Genomic DNA, 26461 nt, shown 5'->3' with positions numbered 1-26461 from the left:
ATGTACATGCATTAACTCAACTTTGCCAATTTTTAAAGTCATGGGGTTAAATAAAATTCTTTTTACTGTAAAATAAATTGCATTGGCACTGTCTATATTTTCCTCTGCTAGACTTCCTGCCATCGTGACCTTTTAGTGCCCTTATATCACCCAACTCAGAGGAAGAGGCCAAGAGATCTACCTGCAACCAATTCAGTCACAGTCTCCCCGCCCAGCAAAGTGGATTTCTGGGTAAGCTTCATGTCAAGAGAAAGAAAAGACCTGTTGCAAAATATTCTTCCAACATACAGATGAACCTCTCCCGGGCCCACCTGGGAGCCACATTAGACCCTAGGCATGGAGTATTTGCAGGGCTTACTTGTGTGACTGTATCAACAATGATAAAGGGAGACTTTGCTGTACATTCCAGTGGGTTTAACGAAAATGTCATGTGCACATGAATCTCTGTTCTGTGGCTGCTTATTGGGACAGAGATTGAAATCACAACTCCAGGAGTGGGTGTCCAAGGATGAGAGCCAGCAAAGTCTAAACTAGTTGAGCGTGCGTGTGTTTATGTGTGCGTCACAAGGGGCTGTGCTTGTGCTCCTGAGATCAAAGGGCAGGGAGCCCTTTTCCCCTGATTGGTGGGTGGATGTGCCCAGGGCAGGCCGCAATTTGATTTTTACTTATTGCCTTACTGCCTCTCACACGGCCCCCTGCTACGTGCAACACTCGTTATTTCACTCCATCTCTCAAACGGTCACCCTTGAAAGACCCTCCAAGCGCCAGCGGCCTTGGCTCCTAGCACAGAATATCATCAGACTAGGCTGTTTATCCAATATCTAAATAATCCTAATTAACAGTTAGCTAAAACTTTACCATTTCTAAATTTAATATTTACGATATAAATTCATGTATAGTTGCAATAGCCCAGAAGTACTATATTACTACCTGAATTGGTTTCCTAGAGCTACCATAACAAAGGACCACAAACCAGGTGGATTAAAAACCCCAGAAGTTTATCCTCTCACAGTTCCAGAGGCTAACAGTCTGAAATTAAGGTGTCAGCAGCACCATGCGCCCTCTGAAAGCTCTAGGGAAGAATCCTTCCTTCTGGTGGCTTCTGATAATCCTTGACCTATGGCCACATCATTCCTCTGCTTCCATCTTCATATGGCATTCTACTTTGTATGTCTTTGTGTCTCTTACCTTAGAGGAAATCTGGAATCTGTGTCCAAATTCCCCTCTCCTTTCTCGTATAAAGACATCAGTCATTGGTTTTAGGGCCCACCCTCAATCTAGGATGATTCCATTTCGAGATCCTTCACTAATCACACCTGCAAAGACCCCATTTCCTAATAAGGTCACATTCTGAGGTTCCAAGTGGACATTAATACTGGAGGGATGCTATTCAACCCAACACATTATCCCTATTTTAAAAATGAGAGAACTGAGGGTCAGAGGTCACTGGACATCAAATTTTGGCTTTTAATTCCTCTGTCTTGTCTGTCTTAAGTCAAGCAGTCACCCACAGTTTACACCATCTATTGAACGCCCACTACAGGATAGCCATTTACTTATTCATTATCTCTAGTCCTTCCCTATCTGAAAAGCAGACATTATTATCCCAATGTTAAGGATGAAGAAACAGGCTCAGTGAGGCTGATGAATTTGCCCAAGGAAGAACTACCCCAGAAAAATGGAGCCCAAGCCCAGTCTGGTCAGTTCAGATGCCCCCTTTTCTTTATACCATGTAACTTCTACCAAATCTTGCTTCTGTTTCCTTCATGATGTCTACAAGATCAACCCTTCCTGCTGGCTCCTCAAGGTCAAAACGTTAAACATTTTCATTTTAAACCCTCTGATACAATGTGAGAAAGTGCAGGCCCCAAGAAAATCACATTATTGTGGAAAACTCCCTTTCCACAGCCCTAGCAGCTCGAATGGCCATGGAAACGGGTTAAATGGACATTGGGGGAGCCTCACATAGGGGAGGTGGGGAAGGAAATGCAGCTGACCCTTGAACAATGCAGGGATTAGGGGCACCGACACTCCACACAGTGGAAAATCTGTATGTCACTTAGAGTCAGCACTCTGTATCCAAGGTTCCTCTGTATTCACTATTCCACATCCACAGATTCAACCAACAGCAGATCATGTAGTACTGTAGTATTTACTACAGAACAACATCCGTATAAACGTGGACCCGTGCAGTTCAAATCTGTGTTACTCAGGGTCAACCGTAGAACAAAGCTGCTGGAGCTGTATATGGCAGAGCTATTCAGCCTTGCCTATATATCTGGAGTCACCTGGGGAGCTTATAAAAGTACTTATGCCCAGATCCCTCCTCCAGAAATTCTGAATTGTTCTAGGCTATGGATTAGGCATTGGGAGTTTTAAAAACACTTCTAGGTCATTCCAACGTGCAGCCAAAGTTGGAAGCACTGATATATGGGAATTCTGATCGAATATTATTTGGAAATGGCAGCAGCTGAGGTCTGATTGAATATAAGAAGTTGCAGTTGCTTTACACGTCGCCTGGGAGAGCCACCGCCTTCTGCCCTAGCTGCCTTCTGAAACCCCGCCATCCTAGTGCTCTGCAGACCTGGTGGCGTAACTGACTGCTCGCTTCGCACGCGGTATCAGAGGTGACCCTGAGGCAGAGTGAGAGGCCAGGCTCTGAGGATGCTTCACAGTCCTCTCCGGAGCGTCCTGGTTGGGCTTCCTCACGTCTATCCGTCTATCCGTCGATCTCAGCGCAGCTCCCTAGCAGTGACAAATTCCAGACTGCCAGAACACAGCCGCAGCCGCCGCTCCTGTGGGGAACTCTGCCAGCAGTCGGCCTTTGGCCTTGACTGCCGCATGGGCTCTCCTGGGTCTCCAGCCCGGCGGCCCTCCCTGCAGATTTAGGTCTTGCCAACCTCCACAACAGCGTGAACCAACCTCCCTGAAACCTCTCCCTCTCGATCTCCCTCCCTCCTTCTCTCCACACACACACAGGGCCCTCTTGGTTCTGTTTCTCTGGAGAATCCTGGCTAGGCTCATTCACTCCTCTGCCTTTCCTCTTCCCTGGCCTCGCTCCCTCCCTCCCTGTCTGCACCCCACCCTTCCCAGGCTCTGCTCCATGCCAGCCCGCACTCACTCACCCCTCTCCCCATCACCTGCCTGCAGCCCCTGTGACTCACAGGCCTGTAATAAGCCCTCAGCTTCCGTGTGACAAACTCTCTCCCCCCTCTCTTCATTCAAGAGTCTCCCAAAATCCCACATTATCCAATCAAGGAAACAACAGTCTGTCCTCCCTCAGATGAGTCCATTCAGTGGAACAGATTTCTGAAAAAAATCTAATAGTATGAGTTTTGCTTTGAAAATTAAATTCTGAGACTGTTGCACACATGATCATAAGGGGACTTGGTGTTTCAAAATTCTCTGCTTTAGGGGCCAGGCTGCAAGAGGCTGGGTCTGCACTGCAGAGGTTTGTCTTTGGCACATCTTCACACGTGCTAATGATGCTCACGAGGCCATGGTCTTGGGTGTGGCTTCCGGACTGAGGTGTTGAAGGCCACTGCCCTCCATGGCTACAGATTTTACAACCAACCTCACACTACCCTCCTGCTCACGTGACACTATTTACCAGGTGAACTGGGTGAGAAGGTGTAAAGGGGTCAGGACAAATCCATAAGCATACGTCCTCTTGCCTTCCTCCTGGGGGCAAAGCCCATTCTTACACAAACTCAACACAAATGATCAATACGTACAATCATTCTGGTGGCTCATCAACCCTGCCTGTGTTTACCTGCAGACCATCCCACGGTCAGAGAACGTTAGTGTCTGGGATGAGAAGAAGAGCCATGGCCAGACCATGGCGGTTACTGCAAGAGACCTGCAAGGGCATTGTCACTGCCCCCTGCACTCCGGATGACGGAGCGCTGGGGGACACTACCCCTCCCTTTCCCACCACCTGTGCGGAGGGGCCTTGTGATGTTGCTGCAATCACCCTTAAACCACACGCTCGGCACACACTGCAGAGGCTATGCAACACGCTGCCCAACCAATGAGCACACTTCCAAAGACCCCTGAATGGCCTGGGGAGAGGAATCCTTGGGCAGCCAGAGGATAAAGAAAACCCAAGGTATAAGCTCATATTATAAGGGCTACTGCAATGTCAGAAAGAAGATGAGCTTCACGGGTAGGCAAAATTCAGTTCGCCCACAACATTTACCATCTTGGGTGACTCATTCCACCTTTCGGGTCTGGGTTTCCTCCTATATAAATTGGGGGAGCAATATTTACCTTGTGTTAGAGTTACTTTAGGGATGGACTATAATAATGAACCTAGAACACAGCCCAGTGTGTGGCACTCAACAAACATCCATTTCCTTCTCTGCTCTCTTAACTCAAAGGCTCTATTAATCCAAGGAGGCATATATTTATAGGTTGTCACTTGTGACCTTGGTGGATTCAGTGTCAAATCACAGAGCACAAAGCAGTCAATGGGGGTACCAGGAGTCAGAAGATTTTAATGGGAAATCTAACTTATTGTCTGCATGACTTCACAAAATCCACAAAAGGGTCCCAATCATTCCCTAACTTAAAATACAAACAGAAGACCATTACAAATGACCCAACAATATAAAAATGAGGGAAGGCAATGAAAAACTGTAAATGCCATAGACTCCAGCAATCCTAGGTTTTAGAAACCTCTAAGTCTTCACAAAGCACTAAAATTTCCGCAAACATCACCACTTCAGGTAGGCTTACATTAGGCCTCACTGTAACTCCCCACTTCTTTCCACCTGACGTATGGGAATACCTCCCAAGCAGTCCTTGCCTTATTATAGGGCATGAGAGATAAATTCATTTTTCAATTAACAAAAGACAAGGAGCCCCTCCTTGCCATTTGGAGACGGAGCATTTAAAACAAGTTTGCTAGTTTCAATTCTCTCATCTTGTAATAAGATGACTTGGCAGGATGTCCTTACGATGGTAGTATAAAGTTAATGGAGTGGGAAAGGATATATACCCTCTTCTGGTCTTCAACTGCACTTTTCTCTATCTCATGAATAGTTCTAGGCCTACAATTAAATGGAATGATGAGAGCCCTCTGCTGGCTAAATTTACTCTTCCCTTTTCTTAGAGATATTAAAACAAATTATCTTATGTTTTGAAAGCCCTATGCATTGTTCTCATGAGCAACTTGCTGCATGAACTTCACCTTTTCTCCACCTGTGATCCCTCACCCTCGGAAAAGAGATGATGAGATATTTTATTTTCAACTTATTTGATGCTCACACTCTGCAAATATCTGGGCAGATAAATCCTTCTGAAAAGCTAAAACACATTTTTAAAAATTAATTCTCAGACATTTATCTAACAAGTATCTATTGGGCATCTATAACAAGTCAAAGACCATACTATGTACTGTAAGAGATACAAGGAAATTTAAAATATAATCTCTAATTACAAGAAGCTTATTGAACAGTACAGAAAACAAGAGCCTTTCGCTTTTTAAAATGCGGTTTTTCTATAAAACTTAATTGTCTTATAAAATATATATATTTTCTTCTAAGAGTTATACCCTTAGGTTCTCTACCTTTCTATCCTCTTGGGTGCCTGTAGCAGGAATCTGAGCACCTTTCTGGACACTTCCTTCTACTACTCACCACTCCAATTACTCACCATGTCCTGCCAATTCTACTTCTCTTTGTTTCTACTGACACCAGTTTAGCTTAGGGCACCATCATTTCAGGTTATTACAACATACTTTTTAAAATATTTTAATTATTTTTGAGTGGTTAATGCATGCACATATTATAAAATTCAAAAAGTACAAGAGGAATGCATAGAAAGTCAGTCTCTCTCATACCCTTAATTCCCTAGCCACCCGGTTCCCCTCTACAAAAGCAAACTACAATTCCAATCTCTTGCGTATGCTTCTAGAGATACTATATTCATGTACAAGCATACACATATTTTTTTCACAGTACTGACATGCTGTTCTGCACCTTGTTTTCACATCTTTCAGTTCATGTTGGAGAAAATCATAAATGTGTGTAAAGAGGGCTGCCTCATTCTTTTTTAAGAGATTAAAAGAATTCTATAACATGTATACTACCATAATTTATGTAATCAGTTCCCTATTGATGGAAATTCAGATGGTTTCCAATCTTTTGCTATTATAAGTGGATGCTGCAATAAAGATCTTCATACAGACACCATTTTGCATATGTGCCAGCATATATTTAGGATAAATTCCTGGAAGTGGAATTGTTGGATCAAAGGAAATGTGTTTTTTTTTACTATTGATAGTTATTGCCAAATCACTCTTCATAGAGGTTTTACCAATATCTACACTCACCGACAAGGTATGAGACCCTGTTTCCCCAAATCCTCAACAATGCAGTGGGTTATACAATCTCATGGGTAGAAACAGTATCTCAATATAGTTTTAATTTACATTATTCTTATTTTGAGTGAGGATGAGCATCTTTTTATGTTTAAGATATTTTAGTATGTATAATTTATATATATTTCTATGAACAGACTTTATATCTCTTTTCCATTTTTCTGTTTTGAGGGGTTTTTTTTCCTTATTGAACTGTAGGCACTTGTGGCAGGCAGCCTCCAAGATAGCTCCAGATGACCCCCACCTCCTGATATTCACACCCTTGTGCAGTCCCCGCTCGTGCTGTACCAGGGTTGGTCTGAGTGAACCAATACAATATGGCTGAAGTGATGGTATGTCATTTTCAAGATTAGCTCGTAAAAGATGCTGTACTTCTCTCTTGGAGGTGCGCCTCTTTTGAGTTCCTTACTCTGAAGGAAACAAGCTGCCATCTCAGCTAGCTGCTGATGGAGAAGGCCAGTGCTGAGGAACCTAGGCCTCCAGCAAGTGGCCAGCGAGGAACTGAGGTTTCCTGCCAAGAGTCACATGAATGACCTTAGAAGTGGGTCCTCTAGCCCCAGCTGAGCTTTTAGATGAGACTGTAGCCCCAGCCAACAGCTTGACTGCAATCCCATCATGAGAAACACTCAGCCTGAACCACCCAGCTAAGCTAGCTGCTCCCAGATTCCTGATCCTCAGGAACTGAGAAATAATAAATGTTTGTTGTTCTAAGCTATTAAGTTTTGAAGTAATTTATTATACTTCAATCAATAATAATGTAGAGCTCTAAATATATTTTTAAAAACCAGTCCTTTCTTTCCTTTGAGTTTGAGCTTATTTATATGAGTTTCAAATACGTCTCTCCATTTGCTGAATGTTTATTACTGGTCTTCTTTGTGATTTCTTTTTTATTTCTTTTCTTTCTTGCCATGCACAATTTTTAAAATTCACTATGTAGACATATGTAAACATAGTGAAATTTACCAATTTAGGGGAATACTTTTATACTCAGAAATGGTGAAAAAGAGACCATTAAAAAATGTTCCAAATTTCATTTTCCCCCTTTTCCAATAATAAAGAGCTGGGCCATTTGCACCAACCCTCCTGCTAAAAATGTGTCAGATAATTTTCCTAAAAATTTATAAAATAATTTTCCAATCTCCTTAAGAGCATCAAAGGAAGGACAAGATAATGAGGAATTACCAGACCAAGTTCTAAGAGACTCCAAGAACCCAGAAAGGCAAGAAAAACAACCAAAACCTTTTGCCCTGAGGACATATGCTGGGGGACTTGTGTTACTGTTTTGAAGATCTCACAGAGTAAGAGAGACAAGTCAAAGCTCAGGGTCCACCCAGGGTGAAAAGTTAATATTAGACACCACGTCTTATGTTAACCTAGAATCCCAAAGGGAGAACCTACAGGAGAAAGGTAAACCAGAAGTAAAACTACCTACCCCTCACTCCCCATTTCCCAAAAAAACCCAACAGTCCAAAGACAGAGATGTCTTAATAGAGCAAAGAAGGGATACACACACACACACACACACACACACACACACACTCACACACAAAATCTGTCCTCACATAGTTCTACCCAGTGACCAGCCCTCTGAGAATTTATAGCATAATTCAAAACCCAGGAGTGATTGAGAAAACTTCAAGCCGTTACTTTAGTTTGAATTGAATCCTAAATGTCTGGAGAGGCAAATGCAAGACTGTCTGGAGAAGGGCTCCTCACCCAAGTCACAGGAACCACCAAAAACGATGTCTCATGGAGAGTGAGCAGTGAGAAGTCAATGGCAACCAAGTCACAAGGAAAGAAGTTATGATGAGAGAGAAACAGCAGCAAAAGAAAAATACAAAACTGTATATACAGACCCTGAAAGACTTCAGATCCTGGAAGAATCAGAGGCAAGTTGTAAAATAAATATGTTTAAAAAAATAAAAACGTAAAATCTGCAGTAAATAGGAACTTGAAAAAATGACCTAGCAGATTTGAAAAAGAACCAAGTAGAACATCTAGAAATGAAAAATACAAAAACATAAATTAAAAACTCAACTGATAGGTTTGAGAGCAGAATCGACAAAGCTAGAGAGAAACAGACTACAGATCAAAAGAAATTATCCCAACTGTAGCATGGAGAGACAAAATTGGAAAACATAAGGCAGTAGTTAAGGGAAATGGAAGATTAAAGGAGATCTACCAGATGTAGAACCCAGAGAAAATTATATAAAAAACCCACTACCAGAACTAATTAATGAATTTATCAATATTAGAAATATTCATAAATTATCTTGCTATTTAATAATAGCAAAATTCAGAAAATAAAATGTTCAAAAATATTATTTACAGTAGTATAAAAACAAAGTATTTAGAATTTTTTAAAATTAAGGTAGGCTTTATATACAGTGAAATGCATTTAAGTGTTCAGTTTGATGAGTTCTGGCAAATGCATACACCTGCATATGTTATCCCACAACTCCTGTCCCCAATCAAGATACAAAACATTTTCCTCACTGCAGAATGCTCCCTCCTGCCCCTCCCAGTCAACCTGTGCTCCACCTCCAACTCCAGGTAACCAAGTTTCTGACTCCTTTCACCATAGTGTTGTCTACTACAGAATTTCATAGAAATTATATCAGATAGTATGTATTCTTTTGTGTCTGGCTTCTTTCCCTCAGCATGGGCATGATGTTTTTGAGGTTATCCATGTCTTTGCGTCCGTGTTTCATTCTTTTTATTGCCTTTAGTATGTATGCATATATCATAATCTGTTTATCCATTTTCTTACTGTAGACATTTGGGTGAACTTCAGTTTGAGCCATTATAAATTTGCTATGAACAGTCCCGTACAAGTACTTTTGTGGACATATGTTCTCTGTTCTCTTAGGGAAATACTTAGAAGTGCAACTTCTGGGTCAAAATGCACTCACCACACCGTATTGGAATTATCCACATAAATGGCTGCCCCACTGAACTGTAAGCTCTTTGAAAGTAGGACCAGGTTTGGTGCATTGGCTTATCTCCAATGTCTTGCACTGTAAAGGGCACACAAGAGGCGTTAACCATGTAGTTCTTGAGTCAACATATTGAGGAAAAAGAATTTAAAAACACAAAAAATATAAGCAGACAATCTATCTTCAATCCAGCTTGTCTTGGTTACACCATGGTACTGTTTCAAGGACATGAACACCTTATTGTAACTGAATCACTTTGCTGCACAGTAGAGATTAACACAACATTGTAAATCAACTACACTTCAATAAAATAAATTAAAGAAAAAGAAAAAAAAGTCCTTTTGACAATTTTGTAAAATAAATCCCATGAAAAAGGTCCAAGGAATTTTGAACTTGTAGTGATAACTATTTTTAAAAGACTAATATTTATTGACCCCTAACAATACTAAACAATTTACAATAATCATCACATTCATTCCTTGTGCTCCAAAAAGTAGGTACAAGGAACCAAGGCTTACAGAAATTAAGTAACTTGCTTAACGTCACACAACTAAAAATTGGTGGATCTGCAATGAATATGAAGAAGAAGTTTTGTCTTATTATGTTAGTAAGTATTACTTTTGAAAACAGTTTCAGTCCAAGTTTTTCTACACAAAAACTGAAATGATAATAATAAAACTGCATCACCTATGTACTACAGGGATCCAATGAGGTCATTTATTTAGTAGTAATTCATTCTCTAAACAGAAAAGCATGATAAACAGAAAAATTCTCATCTTCATTGTCGTCATCGTCGTCATCATCATCATCATCATCATCTTTTGACCACTTACCAACTGCATGTCCTTAGGTATGTTACTGTTAACTTACAAAAAGTGGATAATAATGCCTACATCGTATCATGACGATTAGAAGATGTAACATACATGAAGCACAGTGCAGTAGCTGACACTGAATAACTGCTCAATACAGAGCCGTTGCTGATGTCCACCTTGGCTTGTTCACACCATGGTTCTTGTTCTTATTTTCGTTCCTGGCCAACTCGTCACTCCCTGGTAGGTAGGAGGGCTCCTAATCAGGCTCCAAGATTCTCCCTCTCTCAGCCATACTAAAGCTTTGACCAAAGCAACCAATCAGAATACCCATTAGAAAAGCGCCTGTTATCAATCACATCAGGTTCCAGCAATAATCAAAGTATTCACAAATATCAGTGTCCTTTGTTCTCTCATGACCTTTAATTTAAAGACTGCAGTTCTGATTTTTCACTAATGTGAATAAAGTGAACTGTGTGGATAAATCAGTGATCAATTTTTCTAAACATAAAGTGCCTCACATAGAGACACCTTCATTTTTATATAAACCAAGGAATATAATTTAAACTTTGTTTAGCTGTTTGTTAACTTTTGAGCCTTGAAATACTGAAATTATATTATCCTTAACTGGAAGCATCATTTTCATAGGAAATTTAAAAGCTACAAGGTCTCACTAAAGCACAGGCCATGCTCATAAACGCAAACTGAAGGGACAGAGGCAGAGCTCCTGACCTCATATCAACCAGAGGGGTTGACTGCCAGGTTGATTCTGCTGCATCAATTGGCACACAACCATTATTCGCAGCCAAGCCTACGCCTGCAAAATAAAGCGACCACATAGATGCCATGGGACTCTAAGCAATGCCAAGTCCCTTGGCCACCCCCTGTCTTCTCCCATGCTGAGGGATGTACCATTAATGTCGAGTTAACATAAGGCACCTCAGGGTAACAGGTTCCTCCAGGACAGATATGGCTAGGCCTGGGACCGCCTCTAGACTGCTCCTCTAAACCTGTCACCCACCTCAGCTTGGGTCTGATGCCAGTGAGGTCAGAGGGCAGGCCTCCTGCCCTTGCCCTGCTTTTCCTGCAGCTGCTGCTTTTACCACCAATGCACTCAGTGCCCCCACTGATTATCACTTGGTTGCTGGCTTTCTGATACAATCATCATTTCTGTTCCAAGTGCTACAGGTAAACTGCTACCCGAGGTTGCTATGTTTATTCACTTTTCCAGCTTTCTCTATTGAGGTCATGTTGGTAGCTTTTTCTCTATTTAGGAACTTCAATGAAGTCCTCTGCTTGTTTTACAGGGGAAGCTATTCAGCAAAGCTCCACGCAACAGCCCAACTCCTCTTCCTCCTACCACGTTCTCTGTGCTCTAAAGAGAACTCTTGTTCTCTGACTGCCTCCAGCCCCAAGCTGGCCTTGTACTTCACCAGAGCTCTCTGACCACGGCTCAGAGGCAAAAACCTCATTCCCCCTTGCTGGAGGCTAAATGCAAATGTCTTAAGTGGAGAAAGTTAGGGTTATAGTCTTTTCCCTTAAAATACAGGGGCCTTTTTGCGTAAAGGATTCCTGGAGCCCCAGTGGCCATACGTGAACTAACCCAATGGTCCTGGGTTTAGACAGTCAAAACAAATAGATCAGCCATCAGGTGCTCTCAAACTTTCACAGCCTCAAAACCCTAACGTGTAAATCTAAGAGCATAGCTGCAAGGACTGCGTGTAATTAGCTGCCCAAACTCCTATCCCCTGAGGTGGCTCTGATAAATGCAGTGCTTTTTTAAAGCCATGCTTTTCAATCATTTATTTTCACAGATGATTTTTTCCATTGCATTTATTCCCCAATCTGCACCTTTCAGTGGCAGGGATACAGGAAGTCTGTGAAGATATGTACAGATTTGTGGTTCACTGCAAGTGAAGATGTCAATCTGAATCAATTGCAACATACGCTTCCAAGACTCAAACCCATTCAGAAGAACGGTCAAGGAAGCATCTTGCCTGGAGATCCTCACAGTAGCAGACACATGTTTTCTAGATGGTTTAAGGCAGGCAGAGATTGCTCTGTTTGACCCTTCAGTGTGACTGAAGGCATGTCCTTAAGCCGAAATAAGCCCTACAAATTCCCAGAAAACAGTCCCTCTTATGAGCTCCTAAATGTTGACTCTTTTTTTTTTTTTGCTAATAGTCTCATTTTCACACAGACTTACATATTACTTCCATTTTTTTTTGGAGTAAAGGCACCTTTATTTATTGCAATATCAGCATGCAGATTGACACCAAGAATTATAATAGCTCAAAGAGCCAAAAGTCAAACATATGAGCCTGAAGGAAAGTGAAAGCAGAGAAATAATTAAAATGGTAGTTATGCTTATATTATTTATCAAAGTTTACAAAGCACTTTTACATATATGATATATAATAATCCAAATACTTGGTGGCAAGTAACAGAAGCTATTTCTGGCTAATTGCAGTGGAAATAAATGTATTAGAAGGATAAAGACTAGTTCACAGAATTTACATAAACACCAAAGCATGGAGAACAGTCAGGAACTTCAGGGACTTTGTGGCACAACCGAAGTCATGCCACAGTCATTTCTGGTCTGAAAGCTGCCCCAGACTCTGCCACCACTGGGAATCTGCCACCACTGCTGCCATTCTCTGGGGTTGACCTCTTATAGCACCTGAGTCTTTGTATCCTTCCCTCCAGATTCAAAGTTCCAGGTGGGCACGTCTGATTGGCCAAGCCTGTGCCCTAGCTGTTAGGGGGGTAAGAAAAGACAATACCCACTTCCTTCACCCCTCACCTCTTGGTGTTTGGTACTGAGTATGTTAGTTTCTATTGCTGCATAGTAAATTACCACAGACTTAGCAGTTAGTGAAATGACACAAATTGATTATCTCACAGTTTCTGTGGGCCAGGAATTCTGGCATAGCCTCAGCTGGGCTTTCCACTCAGGGTCTCATAAGGCTGTAATCAAGGTGTCAGCTAGGCTGCATTCTTATCTGGAGGGTCAACTGGAGAAGAATCTGTTTCCTAGCTCCCTCAGGTGGAGGCACAATTCATTCATTTGCAGCTGTGTGTCTGAGGTCCCTGATTTCTTGCCAACTGTCAGCTGGGGACCATTCTCAGCTCCTAGATGCCACACTCAAGTTCTTGCCATGTCCACAGGTCCATCCCTCATGGGCAGTTCACAGCAAGGCTGCTTGCTTCTTCAGGGCCATCAGGGTATCTCAGGCTTCATATCTCCCTTCAGGAAGGCCCCAGTTCCTCTTTTAAGAGTTCACTTGATTAGGTCAAGTCCACCCAGGATAATCTCCCTTTCGATTAACTCATAGTCAACTGATTATTAACCCATTCATAGGAGTAAAATCCCATCATATTCACAGGTGGTCACCCACACTCAAGAAGAGGGGGTTACACAGGGTATGTATACCAGGGGTTGGAATCTCGGGGTCCATCTTTGCATTCTGTTTATCATACTTACCAGAAAATGACAAGAACTATCCCATTTCATCTCATTGGAGCAGCAAGTCAGGCATAAATTTTCTAATTTTATAGAGGAAAAAAATAAGACTCTGAGAAGTCAGGTGATTTGGTTGTAGCCACAGAGTTATTAAGAAGTAGCTAAACTGGAACGTGACATCCAAACTTTTGACAGTGCTTTTTTCAAAGACAAATGGAAACAATAGCAGTAAATATAAACATTCATGAAAATAAATGATTTGACAATTGATGCTACAAGTTCTGATGGAAATAAGAAAGGAAGAATAAAAATGGAGAATTATGACTAACGAGCCCATGGCCTGCTAGGGGAGGCCGTCCTTCAGCTACGGGAAACAATGCCAACAAAGAACATAAGCTGTCTGTCTGATGTTAGAGAGAATGACATGCATCTGTGACATGACTGCTATTTTTACAAGCAGCAATTGAGAGCAAGTTTCAAAAGTGAATATTCAAGGTGACAAAAGTCTCCAGAAAAGACCAAGCAGGAGCTAGAGAGATCACTGCCAAGGCCCTGTAGTTTTCACCAGCTCTACCCCTCTGTGTGTTCTTTGCTTCCTGTTCTCCCCTTTACAGTTCAGAGACCACCCTGTGTTCCAAGGAACCCTCCTTGGGCAGGATTATCAAAGAGAACTTGAGTTTATGTCAAGCTAACGATGTTATTTCCTTTATCATCATAGTGAAAGGTTACCAAAGAAGCTTTTGAAAGGCAGGATTTAGAAGGATAAAAGGGGTAAGGTTCTCAATGATTTAGTTTGATATTCTACAAATAACAACATTTTGTTGTCTAAGGATACATAAGTAAAAGTTTAATAGGTCTTTGAACCCATGTCTCTGTATGAAAAACCTAAGTGTAGAGAGAGCAGTTTTAAAAAAATATTCAAATGTGTCTGAACACATAATAACATATTTAACCTCTTCTAGTTACATGTATACCACATGCAATGAGTAACAAAGTTACTGGAAAACCTCTGTGCTAATTTGGACCCTGCCACCATCCAGCTGTGTGATCTTGGAGATATAATTTCACCTATCTAGGCCTCAATTTTCTACTGTAAAAATAAGAAGTTAGAAAATTTGATTCCTAAAAGCCCTTCCACCTTTAAAATTTGGTAATTCTTCAATTGGCTAGATAATGTGCAATAGTCAGTATTTGGGGAAGACCATCTTTAGATGGAAGGATGTTAGTTCACTTTAATCACAGGTGACCATGAACTTGGTTACATTTTGAATTACATTCAGCTAAGAACATTTTCCAGCCCCTTTCATCATTTTGGGATATTTGTCTACTGTAGAAATACTTATTACAGCCATATATCTAGCTATCTAGATTCCCCCCACGCCAACACACACCAGAAATATAAAGACAGTTAGTGACCAGGTTAACAGAGTGGAAGAGAGGAGTAGCTGAGTTAGCAGAGATCTGCAGAAGGAGAGAAAAACAGAAGAAATAGTACACAGCTTTCACAAATTGACATTATCCATATGCATCACCATTAATTATAATAATCATCTCCTTCTACAACAAGTATACTGTTTGACCATATGCCTATGTTTTACTTACTTTTTTTTAGCATTTCTTTTCTCCTTTAGGCTGTTAATTAACTGCAGTGAAAGATTAAAGATCTCCATCACATGGTCTTTTTGGCCTGTCTCTGCTCTCTACTATCTTAAAAGACTCCCAACACGTTTATGAACAGCGGTACATTTTAGCATAACCAACAAGATAGCCAGCTCTCTTCTCTTCTCTTAACCCCTCGTGTTCAATTTTTATTGCAGAAGAACAAGGCACAGGAATGCTAGACCAGCGTCCAAACTCTGTCTGAAACATAAGTGGAGTATCTGGGATATGTGCCCATTTTGTTTTTCCAAACTATGCAAGAGGAATGCATATTCTTGCTAAGACCTTCTTAAAAGCCAACTGTATTCTTTTCCAAAGAGATATGGAAACACATTTTTTAGGAAAAGAAAAAAAGACTTTCCATTTTGTTGTCATTTCTGCTTCACATATTCCTCCAACCAACACAGACAGAACATCCTGTAAAGTCTTTTTCATTGAGGTAACTTCCTCACTTAACAAATGGTATTTCAACTTGATCTATAATTCAAATTCCAATGACGCCCGACTTGTGTACTATCTTACACTATTCTCTTCACAGCCAGAAATTACCTACAAATTGCCTTACTCAGTGGGCATGTGTTTTCACTACCCAGCCTGAGGTCAAGTCACTGTTAAGCACTGCCTCCTTTGTGAAATTCTCTCCTCCTCTGGATTCGGTGCCTTCTCCTTCTCTTCCCTTCTACCACTCTGACCACTCCTCTTCTGTCTTTTGGGGGGCTTCCTTCCTCCGCCTGCCCTGAAAATGTAGGCATTCTTCAGAGCTCCATCCCATGGCCCTCTGCTCCTCTCATTCTTCACACTCTTCAGGATTACATCCAAACTCATGGTTTCACTTACCACCCACTCAATGACTGCTTCTAAATGTATTTCTCCAACAAAGACCTCCCTTCTGGAGTCCACAGTTATGTACTGAAATACCTACTAGAAATCACCATTAAGATGTTCCCCAGATACCTCACACTCAACTGGGCTGTTTTAGTGTGCTCGGGCTGCCGTAACAAAATACCACAGAATGGGTGGCTTAAACAACAGAAATTTATTTCTCACAGTTCTGGAGGCTGGAAAGTCTAAGATCCAACTGCCACCTGATTCAGTTCCTAGTGAGGGCCCTCTTCCTGGCTGGTAGATGGCACCTCTTGCTGTGAGCTCACATGGCTTTTACTTGGGGGGTGTGTGTATGTGTGTGTGTGTGTGTGTGTGTGTGTGTGTGTGTGTGTGTGTGTGTGTGTGGAGAAAGAGAGAGAGAGAGATTTTTTGTCTTCCTCTTCTTTCAAGAGCGCTGATCTCATCACACCCTCATGACCTCATGTAACCCTAATCACATCCCAGAGGCCCCATCTCTAAATACCATCACATTGGTGATGATGGCTTCAACGTATGAATATGGAGGGGACACAAACATTCAGTCCATAACATGGGCCAAAACCAAATGCCTTACCCTTCCCTCTTACATATGCTCCACCTCTGCTGTGCCTCATCTCAGTGCAGGACAGCATCACCCATCCAGTTGCCTAACTGGTAACCGGGAGCCACCTTCTAGGTTCTCCAAGCCTGTTTTCTCACCTGTAAACTAAGGATACTAACAGTATCGACTTCACAGAGAATGAGATTAAATAAGTCAATACATGTAAAATGCTAATAAAATACAGGACACAAAGTAAGTTATCGGTAATGTTGCCTATCACACTTTTTCTTAAATTTCTTCTTTTTACTAACCCCACAAAAATGTTTGAGATCTTACCTTACATAGTATTCTTTGACTTGCAAACTTTCCCCAGCCCTGGTCTATCTCTACTACCTTGGTTTTGGGCAGTTCACTGCACACATGGTATACTGGAATTGCCTCCTAACTAGTTTTTCTGCATTCTCTCAGCTATCTATCTAATCCTTTCCACACATAGCTATGTGAGTAATCTTTTCAAATTTTGGTTATCATCATCACAGTTCTCTGGTCAGAAGTCTTCAGTGGCACCTCATGCTTTCGAACATCGTTCAAATTCCTTAGCATTGCCTAAAATTCCCTTCATGGTATAGCCCCTGCTTAACTCTCTAGCCCCTGTTGGAAGAGACAGTCTACCATGGGTGCTAAGTGTCTCTGCCCTCTGCTGAGGGTGCCAAACTGCAAGACTCATCCATCTCCTGGTCCTGAGCAGCTCCTATAGCTAGTCGTCGCATAAGGCAACCACAGCATGACTAGTGTGTAACTGCTCACTCCCTTGGAGAGGGGGACTGGACAGCTGGCTGCTTGCATAAAAAGTGCTGTGCCCCTGGCCCTGGGTTTCTCAGCTGCTATGCAAACCCACTGAATATGTAGCAACCACCTAGGTCCATCACATCACCCGTGTGGGACATTGAGGGGAAGGGAAACCAGTGCAAATATGCTGATGCTCATGATATGCTTGCTATACCATTAATAATGAAGTCCTTTGTCTCTGACCCAGTAGCCTTGTGTCATCTGCCAGCATCCACAAGTCTGTACCAAGCTAACTTATTAGCTTGCAAATAGGGGGAAATTCCATATCTTTCACTTTTTGATAGCCCTACCTCCTCCTGTCTCTTGTTCTGTCTCTTGTCCTATGCTCCAGTTGTACTAAACTATTTCCTGCCCCTGTGCCTTGAAAGATGCTAGTCTCTCTACCCCAAATCTTATTTCCTTTGTTTTCAACCGGCTAAAAGCACTATTTCCTCCAGGAAGCCTTCCAGACTTTTAGCGTGATTTTGAACCCTTTCTCTCTTCTTCTCAGTGCCCTGTGCAAGCCTCTACAGAGCTCTTGACACATTGTACTGTGGCTTATTTCACTCATGCAGCTTCTCCACTGGACAGAAAGTTTCTTGAGGGTAAGGGTCATGTTTTATTTGTCTTTGTATGCCTGGTGTCTACAGACTTTGTATCCTGCAACACTTGGCATGTAAATGTTTAATAAACAGTACATGCCTGAATGAAGGACCGGACCCGAATAGGTTGAACTCATTCTGAAAGATGAGCTTAGAAATAAATTACCCACTATCTCCCTCTTTGCCCTCCACACATTTCTTTCTCCTTTTACCTTCCCAACACCTTTTTTCTATTCTAAGCTACACCCTATTCTGTGTGCTTAGCTAGATGCAAACAGACTTAAGTGAGGCAGAAGTATGACTGCAAAGCAATGAGGTGGATTCCACGCGCCATATGGGAGAATTAATCTCACCCTATATAATCAGTGCCTAAAGAGAGAGACTCAAACTTCCTTCCCTCTGTCAAATTTCCTGAGAGATGGCAAAAATGGATTAAATAGCATGGATTAGGTAGTGTTTCTATTTTTTAATATTTTAAAATCAATCTCTCTCTCTCTCTCTCTCTCATACACACACACACACACAAACACACACACACACACCCCTTCTGATGATAAAGAATGGGCCATGGTAAAAAAACAAAACAAAACAAACTGCTCGGCTTCAGACAAATTTGCTACTGCCACAGTGGAAATCTCAACTTTAAATGAGCCTTCTTTTCGGGAGACAATCCCCAGGAAGCAACACCGTAAACCTAGAAGGTACATCTTGACATGTGTTAAATAAATGCATGAGCTAATAAATAATGTTCATAGTATAAGTGAGTAATCCCATGGAGGCTATTTCAGAAATAAACATTTTCACAGGGAAACTAATAATATTTTCCTTCCTAGGGAAGGTATATGTCCTCTCCTACTTGCCTAATTACTGTCCTGACTCTCACCATGTCTATAAGTGTACTAATGATAAATGGCTAGGATTTCATCCTAGTGCACTTTGCTAGTGAGCCAGTGCTTAAGCTACTCTCTCTCTACGTCAAACCCATCCTTCCATACTTGGCTTTGTGATTCTGGCACTGACTCTGCAAACTCCATTTCTGCTTTGCCATTCCCTTCAAGTCTGCCTCTTCCATTAGGGCATAATAGAATAACAAGGGACTTGCTCCTTGTTTGTTTACCACTGGTGTCAGTGTCACCCAGCCTCACTTCTTCGTAATTCTAAAGAACCTAACTCTCCCATAAATGGCAAAGAGCCCATCCCCGTGGGGCAGCATCTTCATCGCTTGCTCTCCTGTTCACTTTTGCTCGCTAACAGCACTCACGGCAAACACACTGCTCTCCTTCCAGTCATGTCATCATCCTTGCCTCTTCCCTTTCTTCTCTCCCTTTTTCAGCACTCTGTGAGATCACAGCACTGTCTATGTATAGAACAATCGCTAAAATAGCAACTGAGGTGAGACGAAAAACTAGCAGCCAAGAAATAAATATTTGTGCTTGTGTGCTTAAAAATAACCAATCTGGAATGACATAATTGGAAAAATCCAGATAAAACAACAACTGCCCTGCTATGAAGTCACAAGTAGCTTTACTGCTGGATGCACTTTTTCCTGATGGTACCACAAATATTTAAAAGCAAAAATAATCTCCTGCATTCCTTAATCTTCCTTCTCTCCAAAACACACTAAGCAACTAAAATTTTTCACTTAGTGTCCAGCGTTACTTATTCCATTTGAAAGAGGAATACACTGAGGTGCCAGCAGTTTTAGTGTAAATCTCGTAATTTTCAGCTCAAATGAAAACTTAAAGCTTCATTAATTTCTTGAAGAGATTATGCAGCTTTTGGGGGGGGCGGTGTGTAAAGAAAAAGGAAAAAGAAAAGCAGCAGCAGCAACTGACACTGCTGCCTGAGTTGCTTACCAGGTGAGCTCCGCCTTGCACTGTGCTCCCCTCCCCCTCACCACCTTCCTGTGCTCTGGAAGTAGATGGAAAACTGATGAACAACCTTCAGAATGCTGATCAGCAGCCTGGTTGTTGCCCCAAGAGTTGTCTGAGAAATCTACCCTAGGGCTCTTATCAATTTTTCAGGGTTAAATGACTTGAATAAGGATGTCAATAATGTTCTAAGCACCTGTAAATGGCAATCGGTAGAAACGCTAGCTAAAACTTTCCATGGGCAAGTGAGAGTCCAAAAAGATCTCAACGAGCAGATCAACAAGATTAATTAGGACATTCAGGTCCAAACTAACGTGTAAAATAAAGGAAGGTGGGCACATGTGATACAGATGAGGCAGTTTTATTGACTGAAGATTCAGTATGAATCATTCATATGACATGGTTATTTATATGATCACACATGATTGCATGTTAGGGACCCCTGCTATGGGTTCTCTCAGTGCTTTGGGCTGAACCCTATTACAATGCTCATCACACAGTACTGCAATTGCCTATCTTCCCTAGTACACTGTAAGTTCTCTGAGGGTGGGGACTGTCTTTTTTCTTTTTCTTTTTAATCCACACGTCTAGCATAATATATAACCCATTGTGGGAACTTCATGTCAACTCTCAAAATGAAGTGGACAATAGCTTTCAACTACATTTATACTATAACAAAATGAAGTTACTTGAAGACTGCAATACTATTTGTATTGTATTGAGGTGAAGTTACATGAGACAGTATAGTGATTAAGGATGAGTGCTCTGGAATGAGTCGGCCTTGGTGCTAATCCTGCCTCTGCCACTTACTGGCTGAACAACCTTGATCAATTTCCTTAGGCCTTTTCATACCTCAGTTTTTGTATCTATTAAGATGGTGATATATAATAAGCACCAATTTCATAGGGCTACTGTGAAAATTAAATGAGGTAATACACATACAGTACTTAAGCAGGCCCGGCACAAGGTAAGCACTCAATATATTTTAACTATATGGTTATTATTAATAGCATTAAAATGATGATGATGACGATGTGATAATGATGATGATGACAATGACTTTATAACTGAAGTTATAAGACAGTGACATACTGGGATACAATATTTGCAACGTATGAAACAAAGGAGTAGCATATAAAATATATATACATAAAGAACTTCAAACTTCAATTTTAAAAAATAATATCAAAAAATGAGGAAAAGAAATAAAAGGCAATTCACTGCAGTAGAAACTCAAATAGCCAACAAATGTTTAAACCCAAGCTTATTAATAATTTGGAAAATGTAAAGTAAAATCCATGAAATAACATTTCTCACCTATTAAGGTGGCAAAAATTTCAGTCTGATGATATCAAATGTTGGCAAGCATCTAGGGTGATGGGAATGCCCATACACAGGTGGTGGAAGTGTAAATTGGCCAAACACCTTGCAGGGCAATTTGGCAATATTTATTAAAATTGAGCATGTGCATATCCAAGAATTTGGTGGTCTTCACACCAGAGCTATTCAAAGAGTTCACAAATATAGAGAGTTTTACTGAATTGGCCTAGGAGCCTGCAAATGTTCGCAAAAGCCCTTTCCACATCCATCCCAAATCTTCAGTGCATTGCTCCTGAGTTCCAAAACCTTTTGTTAACTAAACAAAAGGGAAGCCTCCTTTAATGATTACTTAAAGCACCATAAAGCCTTTGGTCTTCCAGTCTTTCCTATGTAACACACATTTCTGTTAAGAGTGAAGTTTGGAATTAAAATGGGATACTCTGAAGAAAAAAAAAAAAAAAAAAAAAAAAAATGGGATACTCTGTTACGTAGTAGAGAGGCATGGAAGTGATAGCTTCTATTTTTTTTTACCTCTATTATTTTGCCTCTATTATTCCTAGACTAATGTCAAAAATTGCAACACTATTGGCAGTGGTGGGGTAGGGGCAGTTCATGAGAACAAATAATGGGTAAGATATTTTTAATACTCTAACTTTTTCATGTATAGGCAATTTCAGGGGTAGGCAATTCCTTTAGGCTATCCTCAATATTTATGTCTAAAATGTATCATCAGCTGGAAAGAAAAGCAGCTTTGACTAGCCAAAGGAGTATATGTTAGTGACTCTGATTTTTTTAAATGCACTTGAAATGTTTTCCTGGAACTACCAAACTGCCCAAAGTAAACTGAATAAAATTCACATATGAAACATGTTCATAATTTCTTTCTTATCTGCTGTGTGCGCTTCAGTAAAGCAGTTAAAATTCACATGATAAAAGCGTATCATTAAACATGTATTCCAGTTGAAGTTAATTCTCATCTAATTTTACTTATAAAACACTTAATGCTTTCTACTCCTGTAACAAAAAAATAATAAAATTATATGTTTGCTTCTAGACCAATGAGTTTTAGCAGTAGGTAGCTTTCTCTTCCTTTAAATACTAGGAAAAGTTTTATCCTGAGGTCTAGAAATTAATAGCATTATTTATGATATTTATAGTTGGTTCTAATTTAATTATTCCTCATAGCAGAATACCAACAATCAATATACGCACACGAACACGTCTGCTAAAGAAACACCATGCTCTTTATCATATACCTCACTTCAAAAATAGCTTATGATTTTTGCTAAATAGTATGTTACATTATTATAAATTAAATAATGAGAAATAATATCTCAATACATTTTCTTGTTTGTATAACTTACTATAAGGTAAATAAATTAATTATATTACATCTGCATCACTTAAATCTCTTTACAATATGCATTTTGAAATTTATTTCTTAGTAGTTTTAGTAGCATTTAATATTTATTCAATATTAGATGCAAATTAAATTCAAGGAATACTTAATGAGATTTTTGAATCCAGTATTAACATTTGAAATAAAAATGAAGTTAAACTATTTCCGTCAGAAAATAAGTCTTATTTTGATGATAGGTTTAAAAAGGGTATTGGTTTTGTTTATATGGGGAGGATACTGTTTTGTAAATTAAATTAGATAAATCTGCAGCTTCAGGTTTGATGAAAATATATTTTAAAACATGGTAAGAGAAATATTTTTATCAGTAATAAAGTTAACTTTTTTATTTTTCAGCTAGTTCAGGAATTATTGATATCCCGCTGTGTATCCTAATGGCCCACCCGTGAGTTCACTTCACCTTCTAGTGCAAAGGGCCCAAGTCTTTCCGATTCTCAGCTATAAAAATGGGGTTGGGGCAGAAATAAAATCAGTGCAGAAATCTGTATTGTTCTAGCATTATGCCACTCAACAATGGATACAAGAACTAATTAGAGAGAGGAGCACCATTTCAAGAGAAGCATTTTCAATGATATTTTATTTTTTCTGTTTAACGAATTACAGTATTGTAAAAAAATTTTATCTTGATCAATTGTGTAACAATAACAATTGCAACAACTCAATCTACAAGAAAGTTTAAACACAGCCTTATGATCCAGGAAATAAAACATATTTTAAAATTTCAGTTTCTATCTACAATTTTGTCAAGGAGAAGTATGATAGGGTGGTTCAAAAAGAGACTTTCTGGCATGAAAATATATTACATGAAGATAAAGTTCTGTGGGCGAATTGGAATAGAAAGGAGAAAATGGAAAGAAAGAAACTTTCCACAGGAAATTACGCATGCATTTTTCATAATGAATTATGGTTACTGAGTCAAATTGTTATGGTATTCAGATTCCTTTAGATACACTTAAACAGGTAACTGTTTTATTTTAAAGTGTTAATATTTACAAAATGCCAGAAACTTTATTCTTTGGAACTTTTTAAACCTATGATTTAAATCCTTAAATGTCAATGTTAAACTGTGTGAGGGGCACATAGTTTTTCTAAATTCTTTTAAGGGTTATACAAAAAATAAATTTGCAGACTTATAGGTTGAATTGTGTCACCCCACCAAATTCATGCATTTAAATCCTAATCCCAGTACTTCAGAATGTGACCTTATTTGAAGATAAGGCCTTTACAGAGGCAATCAAGTTAAAATGAGGTCATTAGGGTGGGCCCAAATCCAATATGACTGGTGTCCTTATAAAAAGGAAAATTTGGACACAGAGATAGACAGGAATGACAATATGAAGAGACACAGGGATAAAACAGCCATCAACAAGCCAAGGAGAAAGGCCTAAAACAGATTTTCCCTAATTACCCTGAGAAGGAACCATCCTTGCTAACACCTTGATTTTGGCTTCTACCCTCCAAAACTGTGAGAAATAAATTTCTGTTGTATAAGCCTTCCAGTCTGTGATACTTTCTTATAGCAGCCCTAGCAAACCATATACAAAGACCACTCTCCTGGAGAAACTCTCTCACTTGTAGACAAGGAGAAATATAAAGGGACATTACTGCTTCATTCTTTGCATTAGGGGAATGGATAATTAAAATACGGTATCCCAGCATTCCCTGTTTAGTGCCGGGAATGGTTTCCTGGAAATGGGAATGCAAATCCAGGTCTCTCTGGCATTATCCCTTTGGAGACATGCTCCTGGGTATCTAAAACTGGCAACTGCTCTTCCATTCTTTTCAAATGTCCTAAGGGCATGCATGCTTTGGACCACAGTTTCCTTTAGTTTCTTTCCATGCAAATGTTTGGCAATCTTTGCGGTTGCAGTGATATTTCTGACACCCTTCACAATATCAAAGGACTTCTACCAGTTCTTAAATTGCAGGCTAATTTTTATCCTTCACATTCTTTTAAATGTGCCCCTTCCCTCTCATCTATAAAACTTGGATTTTAAAATCCAGCATGATTCTCTTCCTTTGTTTCTTTGCAACAAGGCTGATTCTATTCCCTATTATGTTAAAGGGCAAGACTGGCAGAATCTAAAATAAATGACAGCATCAGGAAAACAAGGTGGATTGATGTGATAGATGGCAGAATGAACAGACAAGTATGTGATAAAGTGAGTGTGGTAAAAGACCAACAGTAGAATCTAGGTTGGGGGTGTATGTAAAAAACTATTATAAAAACTTAAAACTTCAACTTTTCTGTATGTTTTCAAATTCTCAAAATATTGGAAAACAATGAAAAAATAAATGGCAGACAGAATGGCTATAGCACAGAGTAAACAACACAAATTACAGAACATATCTAACTTGGGTGACCAAGGTTCATATCAACTGTGATAACTCATGTTGATAACATGTGTGCTTGATATGATGTGATGAAAATGGCACTTTACCTCTGTGATTTTCTTACCACACCCTGTTATCTAGGCCTTCCCCTGTCTCCTGGAGTCTCCTGCTATTTGTTCACTGGGCCGCCTCCCTCAGCCATTTAACTCTCGCTTATTCCTTTAAAAAAAAGGCTTTAGTTGGCCCCCAGAAAGGTTCAGTTCCAAAGTTTTTGGGTTTTTTAAAAATAACATTTTACATTATACTGAAAATTGCCAAGTATTTCCATATATATGACCTCGTTTGATTGTTACAGAAATCTTAAATACTCCTTTATTGGCTAAGGAAACTAGGACATTGAGGGTAAGCTGAAGGGCATCCCTGACTCTTGATGTTGGCCATTCTTCCTCTTGTCTACGCAGCATCTGATTACCCTTGTAGCATGTGGAGAATCCTCCATCTTATAAGGTAAGTATGCCTCTGTTCCCAGCCTCTGTTTCAAAGTACACACTTTTTGTCTGGCTTTTTTCACCCAGCATTATTATTCTGAGATTCAGCTTGTTGCAGGTATCAATAATTAATTCCTTCTTATTGCCGAGTAGTATTCCATTGTAAAGAGAGACCACAATTCATCTATTCATCTGCTGACGGGCATTTGGGTTGTTTCCAGGTTTCGGCTATTATAAATAAAGCTGCTATGAAGACTCACATATAAGTCTTTATAGGAGCATATGCTTTTGTTTCCTCTGAGTACATACCTAGGGTGGAATGGCTGGATAATATGGTAGGTAATATTTACCTTAAGAAACTGCAAAGAACTTTCCAAAGTGACTGTACCATTTTACATTCCCGCCAGCAATAAGAGAGTTCCAGTTTCTTCATATTCTCTGCAACATTTGGTATGATAAGTCTTCTTAAATTTTAGCCTTTCTAATAGGTATTAAATGATATCTCATTGTGGTTTAATTTGTACTTCCCTAATGACTAATGATGTTGAGTATCTTTTCATGTGCTTATTTACTATCTATATATATTCTTTGCTGAAGTATCTGTTCCAATATTTGCCCATTTTTAATTGAGTTGTCTGCTTCCTTATGATTGAGTTTTGAGAGCTCTTTACATACTCAGGATACAAATATTTTCACATTTTCTCCAGCCTGTGACTCGCCATTTTATTATCTTAAGAATTTCTTTTAAAAATCAGAAGTTTTTAATTTTGATGAAATTTACTTTATAATTTTTTTCCATTATAAATTGCTTTTAGTATCACATCCAAGAAATCTTTGCCTAACTCAAGGTCGCAAAGATTTTCTCCTATATTAACTTCTAAAAGTTTTATAATCTAAGGTGTTACATTTAGCTCTATGATCCTTTTGGAGTAAATTTTTGTATA

Source organism: Eubalaena glacialis, chromosome 7 (genome assembly GCF_028564815.1).
Source record: "Eubalaena glacialis isolate mEubGla1 chromosome 7, mEubGla1.1.hap2.+ XY, whole genome shotgun sequence".
Classification (NCBI taxonomy): Eukaryota; Metazoa; Chordata; class Mammalia; order Artiodactyla; family Balaenidae; genus Eubalaena; species Eubalaena glacialis.
This window is presented reverse-complemented; position numbering follows the sequence as displayed.